This window comes from Dama dama, chromosome X (genome assembly GCF_033118175.1).
Source record: "Dama dama isolate Ldn47 chromosome X, ASM3311817v1, whole genome shotgun sequence".
NCBI classification, from domain to species: Eukaryota; Metazoa; Chordata; class Mammalia; order Artiodactyla; family Cervidae; genus Dama; species Dama dama.
Window position 1 is genome coordinate 43,918,608 of NC_083714.1, and position 12,896 is coordinate 43,931,503.

General features: G+C 39.6%; 1 long non-coding RNA gene across 1 annotated transcript in view; it reads left to right on the plus strand.

The window, feature by feature from the left end:
- Positions 1-12,896, plus strand: part of LOC133051576 (uncharacterized) — a 48,014-nt gene that overhangs the window by 8,992 nt on the left and 26,126 nt on the right. The window contains exons 2-3 of the long non-coding RNA XR_009691893.1: positions 1,298-1,364; positions 5,614-5,685. This is a non-coding gene — a long non-coding RNA (uncharacterized LOC133051576). The remainder of the gene's footprint in view (positions 1-1,297; positions 1,365-5,613; positions 5,686-12,896) is intronic.

Sequence of the window (12,896 nt, forward strand, 5' to 3'; positions counted from 1 at the left end):
ATATCCCACAACAGCTAGACATGCCCTACATTGTGAGGACATGTTCCTCAGTCCATAGATTTACCTGATGGTACATCCAAAAAAGGTTTCCCCAGTGATTTAGTGGTAAAGAATCCGCCTGCCAATGCAGGAAATGCAAGAGAAGCGGGTTCAGTCTCTTGGTTGGGAAGATGCCCTGCAGGAAGGCACGGCAAACCACTCTAGTATTCTTGCCTGGGAAATCCCATAGACAGAGGAGCCTGGTGAGCTACAGTCCATAGGGTCGCACAGAGTCAGACATGACTGAGTGACTAAACACACACACATCCAAAAAATCATAGTGATAAAAATCACAGTGCTCCAAATCACTCCCACAAAACACACTCACTCCAAACCTCAGACCTCACAGGACCCATAATTCATAGCGATAACCCATGATCCACAGCTTCACCTCACACCCTATAGCTATTCCTCCCTTAATGTAGAGAACAACATCACAGTGCACATGTGAATCATGGACTGACACCACGAGAAACTCATAGGCCCTACCATTTACTAAGACTCCACATAGTTCACACACACTTGCCCCACAACAGTTAGACCCACCTTCCTTCAGACAGACTCAACACACAACATTTAGCCTCACTCCAACTACAAAGAGACATGCCACCTAAACTCAGAAACTGGCCCCGGGACACTCAGACTTGTCCCACGATCCTCACAGAAGAGCCATACCAAGGGACACATGATCCACAGCATACATATTCATCCCACAACGCCCAACCTGGCCCCAGACTTCACAGATACCCTCATAACACCCAGACTTGCTACATAATACTCAGAAGGTCTTACAAGAAAAGCAGGGTAGTAAGTGTGTGTCCTCTGGAACATTCAGATTGACTTCATGAAGCATCCATGCTATCACGTTTAAGCCTCAACAACAAGTTGTTACTCTGTAGGACACGAACTGAGGACCTACATGCTCACACAGGATTTTGGCACGTGACTTCATTTCCTTGGCTCTGTCTAAGCATTTGTAAACATGGATGAAATGTTTCCTTTTCAGCCGTTCCAAGGATGAAATGAGACAGTTTCAGGAAAGAATCAAGGTTCGGGACACAGGCTTGGGAATGCAGTTGTGCCTGTTCCCAGTCCTGGCTCCAGCACTGGGAACTGGACACACTCGATAGTAGAAGTAGTTCAGGGTAGAGCAGAAGGTGGAAAGCTTTCACGTCAGTCAGGCCTGGTTTTGAATTCTGCCTCTGCCACTTATTAGCCATATGATGCTCATGATGCGCTTTAATTTTCTGATCCTCAGTCTTCATTTGTCAACTGTGGATGATGCTGGTTCCTGCCTCCAAGACTGTTGGACTATATGACACCAGGTATCTTAATCTGCATTTCTAGTCCAAGAGAAGCAGTAGAATGGGGAAGAAGGTTGCAGCAGGTGGGCCCTGCCTATGCCCAGGGGGAGGAGGAAGATAGGTGCATGCCAGGGTCTCTGACAGAAAGGTCCCTGATGGCATCAGGACTGGAAGATATGAGCAGCCACCATATTTGGCCTTCAGATTATAAAAGCTTGTGTTATTACACCATAGTTACCATCTTTAATAATTCACATTTTCTGAAGAAGGCCATCTTTTAATGCTTATTTTTTGTGGCTATTTCAAGAGCAGGAAGAAAATCTTGAGCCCCCTCTCCTGGCCGAACAGTAGAAAGGCAGCTGAAGAAATGAGTAGAGAAGTCTTCCTCCAATAAAGTAGTCACATCAACATACATAACATTCATCACAGATAAGTACCTACACACAAGAACACACACACACATGCATAGTGCCACAAATATTCACACTGACATAGACCTACAGGTGTGTCATCATCTCACAGATCATACATTCTTTCAGCTACCGCCAAAGACATGTGTTTGCACAAATATGAGTGTATAACCCAGAGTTCCAACAGGGATCATCTCATGTCTACACAGATACACATATGCATCCACACAGATCCATACAAATGCACACAGTTCTGTATGTAGATACAGAGTAGCATGTAGTCAGAAATATACACTCCACACTCACACAGGCCCAGAGAAGCATGCAGAGACATATGTATGCCAACCTAGGCATCCAGAGGATGTGTTTACTAATTCATAACCTCAAAGTTGCAAAAACACAGATGCATACACATACAGACATATGACAACATGTAGATGTTTCTGGAGGCTGATGAGGTACATGTCCATTCTCAGACACTTCAGATGTTTATGCAAAAACATAGACAAACCCATGGAAGCTCACAGACACACATGGGTGTTCACCTGTCTACACACACACCCATAGACTGCACAGAGTTGTCCATATGCAGACACAGGTGTATGTGTTTTTATTGATACACAGAGACATGGAGACATTTACACAAACACTGAAGTATGGAGATTTATTCATAGGTAGATACATGTGTTTTACATATGTACTTACTATCATTTTCATGCTCACAGGATCACATGAATCTACACACAGAGGCATAGTTGTTATTAAAACATACCTTCACACACATGTTCCTGCCTGTACATGAAATCTACACGCTCATGCTCCCCATGAAAACATATAAATGTGCACACATGCATATGTATAGAAATGACCATGGGGATGCACATGGGAATGTTCGTGCATGTTGGTGTGCATGTAGAAACACACAAGCATGCAGGAGTGCACACATACATGCACTTGTACATGGAGACATATCCATGCACACACAGACACAACAGAGATGATCCATAAAGAAACCTCTACATGCATATATATGCAGAGACAGTGCTGTATACATATAGAGACATATACTTTTATATATAGAGAGATAAGCATTATATATAGTTACAGGGGAGAGAATGAGGCAGGGAAGAAAGAGGGAGATTGATTCATATGCAGAAGTGTATACCTGCAGATATGGACATATAGGCACACAGGCCTAGAGACCCACACAGAGATATACATGGGCAAATACGTCTGCACTCACACACACTCACTTAGATGCACAAGAGGAACATACAAAGTCACACTCATGCACAGAATCTCAGTTAGATTCACAGAGACACAGGCATGTAGACAGAGACAGAGAAATACATGGACTCACACCCATGTAGATGCACAAAGGTATTGACACCGAAGCTTGTACAGATACGTCTATACAGATTTACACACATGAACACATTCCACGTGAATGGACACGGAGACCCACAAATATACCTGAACAAACACAGAGGCACACGGGAACACAAGCATGCATATTTGTGCACACAGACATAGAAAGGTATGCACCCACACTGGCAGAGCCCAGCACACCTTCACAGACACACAGTTGCACAGACACGTGTATGTATTGCCATATGTATGCATGCAAACAGAAGTGGGCATAGGTACCACAGAGGCATACATAAACCAAGAGGAACAGAGACATAGCAGAACACATTGGGAAGATTCCCGTACACAGAGTCCTCAAATGCACACGGTGGCATAAACACCTACACATGGACACACAGATGCATTCACCCAGAGAGTCATCCAAAGACATTAGTTCTCATGCAGACAGACTTATGCAGACTGACACACACACACGTGCCCGTAGATATGAGGATGGTCACACAGATATACACATCCAATCAGAGGTGGAGGAACCGATGTATGAACACCAAGACATGCATGTGTGAATAGAGAAGCCGTGAGACAGATAGAGGCTTATAGGCAAGAATGTACACATGTAGGCACATGGACTCCCACCCCTACACACACCTATGTCATGTACACAGATACACAGACATGCAGAGGCCCACACAGATGAATATTTGCAAACAGTAAACATGAGGACTAAACATGTCCACGCAGGCATGGGTGCTATCTTATACACACGGTCCCTTGCAGAGATATACACACTGAAGACGAGACTTCAACCACATAGATGCTGACATGCTCCAAAGCCCCTTACAGGCACATACACACAGAGCTCTATAAATGCACTTGCCTATATGGACACACAAATTCACATGCAAATGTACACTCAGATGGCAGGCATCCCCACCCAGAAATACACAGGCACAGAAAATCTTCAGCCTATAAAAGCGAGAGACATACACGTATGCATGTTTTCCTTCCTGGAGGTTCTAGGAGAGAATTCATTTCAGAATCCCCCACAATCCTATTCTGCGGATGGTTTTTAGTTGACCAAGAAGCTCTTATAGTCTCAGTCAGAGAAAGTAAAGATAATGAACAGGAGGAATTTTTCTGATGAATTCTATCTTCCTGCTGCTGCTGCTAAGTCACTTCAGTCATGTCCAACTCTTTGCAACCCCATGGACTGTAGCCCTCCAGGCTCCTCTGTCCGTGGGATTCTCCAGGCAAGAATACTGGAGTGGGTTGCCATGTCCTCCTCCAGGGGATCTTCCCAACCCAGGGATTGAACCCACATCTCTTAAGTCTCCTGCACTGGCAGGTAGGTTCTTTACCATATACATGTAGAAATAGAGACAAACCCACAGGCACACAAATGCACAGATGCACAGAGATGCACCCTCACATGTCAATATATACACACATTGACTCGTGCTCATGTGTGCATATGCACAAATGATCTACAAATGTACTTCTATGCCCACACAATACTAAGTCTAAATGTACATCAAATATAAGAATGTACAGACACTAGTACATCTGTCAGTGTAAGCATATAGGTGTATCCATGGGCGTAACCATGTTACAGACAGAAACACAGACTTCCACATGCATAGATGTAGAGACACATTCAGACTTAAACATATGAAAACAGACTCAACCACATATAAAAGAATGTGACTTTTAGTGTATCTTTTTCTTAGCCTCTTCAAGAGAAAATGAAAATTAGTGAGCTCCCCCTGATGGCTAAACTATATAAAGTGATGTGGAAATTACCAGAAATATCTCTGAAAGCTCTGGATTGCACATGTGTTCGTGTGTGTGCACACAGACACACACTTTCACATTGCACAGAATTGTGGACACAGAAGCACAGAAATATAAATATGGATAGGCAAATATAGAAAGACCCATAGACAGTTACACACACACAACCCCAAAGTATCTCAGAGTGTGATATTTAAGGGTGTGGCTATTGAACTTGAAAATGAACAAAACCAAACCTGCATTTGCATCCCATATCTGGCACTTACTGACTCAACGATTTGGGGTCATTTTCCTACTTTCTCACCTGTGTCCTGGGGGTGATATTAACACCTAGCTCTTAGAGCTGTTTGCAGATTCAGTGCAATGAAGGGCTTAACCTCGTACTTGGAATGTCCCAGAGGCCACTGCTGCTGCTGCTTTTTGGTTTTTCTAGAGCTGAAGTACTTAGCTGAATAAGGTTTGAGTTTTGTAGTTAAAGTGCCTGGTTATATCAGAGAGATGTATTAGTTAACAATATTTGTAAATGATATTAATGAAGAATAAATGACCTTCCCAGACAAGGCTATTTCTGAAATTTTCAGAGATGAGAGGGACTTCTTACTGTCCTTGGGAAATGGAAACACCTAAAACAAATATTTCTTGCTATTGTTGTGTCTCGTTGTCACTGTTCTATGTTAATCCTATCCTTTTTCTTTTTGCAGGAGATAGGAAGATTGAGAGAGCTGGTGGAAGCGGGGAAGAGGGTGTCTTTCGCCACCTAGTGACCATTGTGAGTAAGTACAGTATTTGTGGATTGCTTAGAAATACTCCCTAAAATTTCACCGTTGCAAGGTTGTATAACTGCCCTGGTGAATAAGCTGGTGTACATGAAGTTATAGTGGTTTCTGCTATACCATAGTCCCCACCCTTATCCATTGTTTCTATTTCCAATGTTTCAGTTACCCGCACTCAACTGTGGTCTGAAAATATTAAATATAAATTTCTAGAAATAAACAATCCTTAAGTTTTAAATTGCACGCCATTTTGAGTAGCATGATGAAATATTGCGCCAGCCTGCTCGGTCCCACCCAGGATGTGAAGCATCCGTTAGTCCTGCACATCCCACTCATTAGTCACTTAGTATCAGATCGACCGTTGAGATATCACAGCCTTGTGTCCAAGTCACCTTATTTTGCTTAATAATGACCTCAAAGTACAAGAGTAGTGATGCTGGCAATTCGGATACACCAAAGAGAAGCCATGAAGTGCTCCTGTAAGTTAAAAGCTCTTGAGTTAATAAAGAAAACCACATTGTATGCTGAGGTTGCTAGGATCTACGGTAAGAACGCATCTTCTACCCATGAAATTGTGAAGAAGGAAAAAGAAATTGGTCCCAGATTTGCTATTGCATCTCAAACTGTGAGAATTACAGCCACAGTGAGGGATAAGTGCCTAGTTATGATGGAAAAGACATTATATGGTACAATAAGATATTTTCATTATTATCATTAATCTCTTACTGTCTAATTTATAAATTAATCTTTATTATAGGTGTGTATGTATAGGAAAAAAACATAGTCTATATAAGGTTGAGTACTATCCACGGTTTCAGGCATCCACAGAGGGTCTTGGAACATATCCCTGGGAATAAAGGGGGAACTGTTCAGAAATTTAAAAGTCAGAAAATAAAAACAAGTCTCTGTTTCTAAAATTCTTTCCCTCACTCAGTTTTCCTCTGGGATTCAATGAGACTATGTTTTACAGTGGTGGTCTTCAAACTTTCTAATTATAGGCTACCTAAAATAATTTTGAGAAACTGTCTACCCTGTCAAACATCTTGAAGTTAGCATCTGAAATTTCTTATCATAAGCTTAATTATTTGTACAGTTATCATTTGCAGCATATTATAAATATTTATACTTTTAATAAATGGTTTAATGATTTAGTCACATTTTTAATCTGTCCAATGAGCTAAAAATACCATGCTAATTGGAGAAGGGAACGGCCACCCACTCCAGTATTCTGGCCTGGAGAATTCTATGGACTGTATAGACCATGGGGTTGCAAAGAGTGGAAGGAGTGACTTTCACTTTCACCTTAATCCGTCCAATGAGCTAAAAATATCATGTTAACTAAATACTCATCATTGTTAATTAAGAGCAAACAAATGAGAAAAAACCATGAATGGTTAGAAATTTTACATGATTTTATTATTTCCTTGGAATTGCCATTCCATTCAACTTCCCTCACATAATTTATCCTAATGCAATTTATTTTTATGTTTAAAGACCTTTTATTAGTCACCCATACATCTCTGCAAAAATATAGGTTGAAATAAATTTTCCTATAATGCTAAGCTTCTACGTACTAAATCTTTTACTATTAAATTATTAGTAGCACACAGTTTATCAGAAGAGTATAAAATATTACACATTTTGAAAAGTAAAAAATGAAAGCTAGAATTTGGTTGGCAATGCTTTTCTTAAGTGAATTTGATTGTTTAGTTTTCCCCAAATTAGTTCATGGAGGATGACTCTTCCTTCTAATGAGACAGAGTACAGTATAAATTTTATTCCCATGAGTAAAGAGAAGGGAACGGAATGAGTGTCCAAGTCACAGGTCAAAAATCACATGGTGACCAGTCATAAAAAAAAAGTTTAATGACTTAAACTTTTTTTTTTTACTTTTATTTGCATTTATTTTCTGTGGCATTTATTCCCGGGCCATAAGTTTTTGTTTCTTCAGTTTCTTCTGGGATATCTCTTTCTTCTGTGCAACCTCTTCTTCTGGTTTAGGAATAATCTGTTCTTTTTCAGTAAGGATCATCTCAGTGTGGCAGGGAGATCTCATGTAGGGGTTGATCTGACCGTGAGCTCTGTAAGTCCTGCCCTGAGCTGCATCTTGGGGGCTTTGTTCATTTGGATGTTCTCAATGACCAGAAAATCTACATCTAAGCCCTTAAGTTCAGCATTACTCTCTGCATTTTTGAGCATGTGTAGTAAAAATTCAGCACTCTTTTTGGGCCACCGACCCTGCGTCCAGCCCCACTGTTTGGCCTGTGCACACCTACCAACTCCATCGTTGTAATGACGGAAGGGCACACACTGCTTCTTTAAAGTGACAGCCTTCAGATTCTTGGTGGCTTTTCGGATATGCATACCCTTTATCGCCTGGGCAGTTTCACCAGTGTTCTTAAAGTGAACATGAAGATTTGAACCTCTTGATTTGCATGATTTTGTGGGGTTTTCTGGGCCGAGTGAATACTGCACCATTTTTAGGGGTCAGCTCAGGCTGCTTACCGGAAAAGGAAAAGCTGACTTAAACTTTTTAAATTAATTTTATTTTTTATTTTTAACAGACAATTTGGCTGAACCTATCTTTAATTGTTTGAAAGAAAAGAAGCCCAATTTATAGAAGGGTTTGTTGCTGAATCATTAATTTTAGCATTTCTGGGAGATTTACCAGAATAACCTTATTACCAAGGTTTAGCAAATGACTGTTATATATCATTCTTTCATTCTGAGACATTGTTTTTAATTCAGTGGACTTACAAAGATTGGGAAAATCAAAATACTTAGATAAGTGTCACTTAGTTAATACAATAATTTTGATAAAATCCCTTTAGTTTATTATTTCCCCTAAATATGAAACTTTGAGGCTACTGATTTGGATTATTGATTTCATAGAAAACATTTATAATATAACTCAGTTGGCAAAGGCAATGTTCATATCAAAATAATCAGCCAAATCAGCTTTATCTTCAGATAAAGTGTCCAATTTAATTTTTAAATGGATAATATAAACTAATATGCATTTTGAGGAGCATTATTTAAACCATGGAGAAATCAACTTGGGGACACCTCTGGTTAAATATTTTACTAGCAAAGTAAATAGAAGATTAAAATGAGATTCTTATTTATTTCAAAATAAATTAAATAATAATTTTGTTTCTTATATGTAATTTAAAATTAAGCAGTGTAATATGTAGCTAACATGTTATAAAACAAGGAATTGAATGGCATGCATAGTTTCTTTTGATAAACAAATATCCCAATTTTGGGTTTCTGGAAGTAATTAAGAATAATGTATAAAAAGTTTTAAAGACATTAATTTTTTTGGGCCACAGGATTAAACTTTTCAACCATATTTTATAAAAGAGAAAAATATATAGAGCTAAAAAATAACTGGTCTGGCAACAACTGTATTGTATTTTTTGATAATAAGTGCTAGAAAATCTGTAATTATAAAATGAAATGAGGATTGACTTTCATTGGGAAAGATATTTCAAGATACAATCTGAGAAAACACATTTTAGCTAGTTTAATTGAATAATGTACCTTATTTGAAAGAAATCACATACAACTTCTATACATGTTTTACCAATGGAAACATTTTGTAATACAAAAAAACATTTCAATTATGTGTAAAAGAATCAGCGTGGACAGTATATGCCGCTATTAGGAGGTGCTTTTCTTTTCAGTTAATGACAGATGTAAGTGATTAGTGTTGAGAATAGCTGCAACATAATGCTTAATTTTAAGCAAGTGGGAAAAAGTTGTTCTTGGATGGATCAGTTTTAGGCAGGAAGAGGCATGGATGTTGAGAAGCTGAGCGTGGATTCCCTGCAAACTACCCCTGCTCACATACTTTCTGAAAAGAATTCATGGATGAGTAGCCAAGTTTGAAGACCATTGTTCTAAACTGTCATCAGCAGGATTGCTCCAGAGCAATGTATTGTCAGTTAGAATAATCAATTTTTTGTAGTTCACAGTCATAGGAGTGCAGTGGAGGTAGCTGCCACTCTTGATTTTCTGCCAACTGCTTCTATGACTGATCATGTTTGAGCCAAAGGTTCTGAAAGGGATTATTTTAGTTTTGCTGATAAATGTGTATATTGACTAGACCTCCATAATCTGATATTGGAGCCGCTAGCAACATGTGGGTATTGAGTATTTGAAATGTGATTAGTGCAAACTAGGCTTCCCTAGTGAAGTCACCTGTCCTAGGTGACTCAGTGGTAAAGAATCCACCTGAAAATGCAGGAGATGCAAGAGACCCAGGTTCGATCTCTGGGTCAGGAAGATCCCCTGGAGAAGGAAGTGGCAACCCACTCCAGTGTTCTTGCCTGGGAAATCCCATGGACAGAGGAGCCTGGCGGGCTACAGCTCATGGCATTGCAAAGAGTCAGAAACAACTTAGTGACTAAACACACACTAGTGCCAACTGCAATATATTCTAAATGTAGAATGCAACACAGCAGATTTCAAAGACAGGGCACACATAAATGAAATTTTTCATTAATATTTTTGTATTGAGTACATGTAGAAATGATAATATTTTGGATATATTGAGTGAAACAACACACATTATTAAAATTAATTTCACCTATTTTTAAAACTTTTTAAAATATTGTAACATGAAAATTAAAATGATATAGGTGGCTTGCATTATGTTTTATATGATAGTGCTACTCTAGACCTCAGATTAAAATTCTCTAACTTCCCCTAAAAAGCATGATCACAGAAGAGATTGATTTGTCCACTAATGTTGATATTCTGATGAAACTAGTTCCTTTACTAGTATTTGAGTTTCTGAATTGGGGAATTTCTAGTTGTTAGGCTTGAAATTTGTAGTTGTTTTTCTTAGGAAAAAGTAAAAAACCCCAAACAAACCAATATTCCACTAAAGATATTGAACAAGTAGTCTTTTATTAGTACCTGGAAATTTTCCCAGAATGAACTATGGATGGCTTCTCAGTGGATATACATGAAGTTCTTCAAGCTCTTCAAAATTGTCAGTGGCAGATATTGCATTCTACAGAAGATAAGACGTGTTTCATCATATTTGAGATTTTTTTATGTAGTATGTTTTTATGTAACACTAAGAAAGAAAAAAATACTTCCAAATAAACTGTGATGTAATGGTTTCATATCCATAAAATTTTAATTTTATACTTACCAAAAGGGCTTTTTTTGGCATATATGGACATATATTTTTATCATATATCATGATACCAAAATAGCCACAACCAAGTTTGAATATATATGGCAGTGACATTTCCCTTTCAACTGCCTCCTGGCTGACAGGGATAGTAAAATGCCACTGTTTATAAGACACATTCTGATTTCAGACACATGAAAATGTGAAGAAAATATGCATCTTAGAATCGGTTAAATATGGTCAGTCATTTGTCAAGAAAGGATCACAGAGGACAGAAAGCCAGACTCCAAGACATCAGCCTAGTGAAAACACCTTTTCTGTGTGTGATCGGGTATACAAAACCCAAAATGTGGCTCTTATTCAAACTTTTATCATAGAGCACTTAAAAACATTGCAATATGCATTTCATGTTAGTTGTTTGATGGTTTTCCTAGCTTTCTTTTGTTTGTTTCCTGGCTTGGAAGTGGGAGAAGTGGAGGAGAAGGGGACGACAGAGGATGAGATGGTTGGATGGCATCACTGACTCAATGGACATGAGTTTGAGTAAACTCCAGGAGCTGGTGATGGACAGGGAGGCCTGGCGTGCTGCAGTCCATGAGGTTGCAAAGAGTCAGACATGACTGAGCAACTGAACTGAACTGAACTTGGAAGTGGGAGAGTTAGGGAAGAATCGTGATGGGTGGGGCTTCGGCTGGGCACAGACTGGCTCTCCCCAGACTGAAAATATCTAGCATCTCTGGAGTGAGAATCACTTCGCACAGCTTTGTGTGGGGTTGTGCCTTCAATGGCACTGTTTGTTCTTCGCAAGCAGGGTAACTGACACAGCCTTTCTGCCTGCCCCTGCTTAGCTTAGTTCTAACATATTCACCGTATCCTTTCTTAATTGAAGGGTCTAAGAGAGGGAGGGATGGAGATAGAACTGCTTTCCTAGTCTTTGTTTTAGATAGTATTTGAGAGGCTGAGCAAGATGAATAAAAACTCCACAGGAAATTCATTATGTCAAGAATCAGTGAAGGAAAAACACAGTCTAGATTTATCATCCAGAAATTGTGCGAATCTCTGATTCTAATGGTACTCGTGATGATATATTTATAAAAGGAAACAAATTTCAGAGTTCTCAGGAAATGAGAAAAATAAAAGAATCCCAACCATGTTTCCTCTTTTGTCCCTACACTTATACTAAGACTTAAGTGTCTCTTGAAGGCTCAGAAGCAGGGCCCAGCTTGTGACAAGTGTAGCCTCATTGGGCCCTGAGCTTAGAAGGGCTCCATGCTTGCTTTAAAGCTCTGCTGTCATAGTCTAGAAATTCTTAATACCTTTTTTAAAAGGAAGTCCCACATTTTCATTTTGCCCTGAACCCCACAAATTATATAGCTAATCTGTTCAAAAGGAGACACTTGCCAGAGAATAATGAACTGAAGTTGCCAAATTAAATTAGAAGCATTGCTTTTCTAATGTGTCCTGAATCCTTTCTGTCAGTACTTGTAAATACAGTATTCCTAAGCTACTATTGTTGTTAAGAGTAATAGTTGTAGAAGTACATCACAGGAATGGTCAACAGTACTTTGTATGGACTTCTCCACTGATTCATAGGACCTGTGGCATCTTCTTTGTCTCTCTTTTCTGAACTGTAAATGGCAGTGACATTTCACCTTAACCCCAGATAAAATTAATTGTTAGAATTAGATTGAAATGTCCATGGAAGTACTTGCGATCTCTAAAGGTTGAAGCAGATACAGAAGATGATTTATGCCCCTTCCCCGGCATGGAGTCTGGGCGCCACTGATCTGCTGGGGTCCTGGTGCTTGAGTTGCACTCAGCGGTGAGGCCGCTCTGCCCCATGACTGTACAGCAGATATCCAAGGGGGTTCTAGAGCCAGATAGTCAGCACCCCCGCTGTGTTAAGAGCCTGCCGAGGCACATCACACTGCTGCCAAGATGGCTGGGTCAAGGCTTCTGGCTGGAAATCACTGCTATTCAGACAGGGCAAGAGGGCTGAGAAGACATGAGAAGAAGTGTAGCCAGGAAAGATCCTCTGCATCCCTGGGGCCTAGTCCTGAGGACT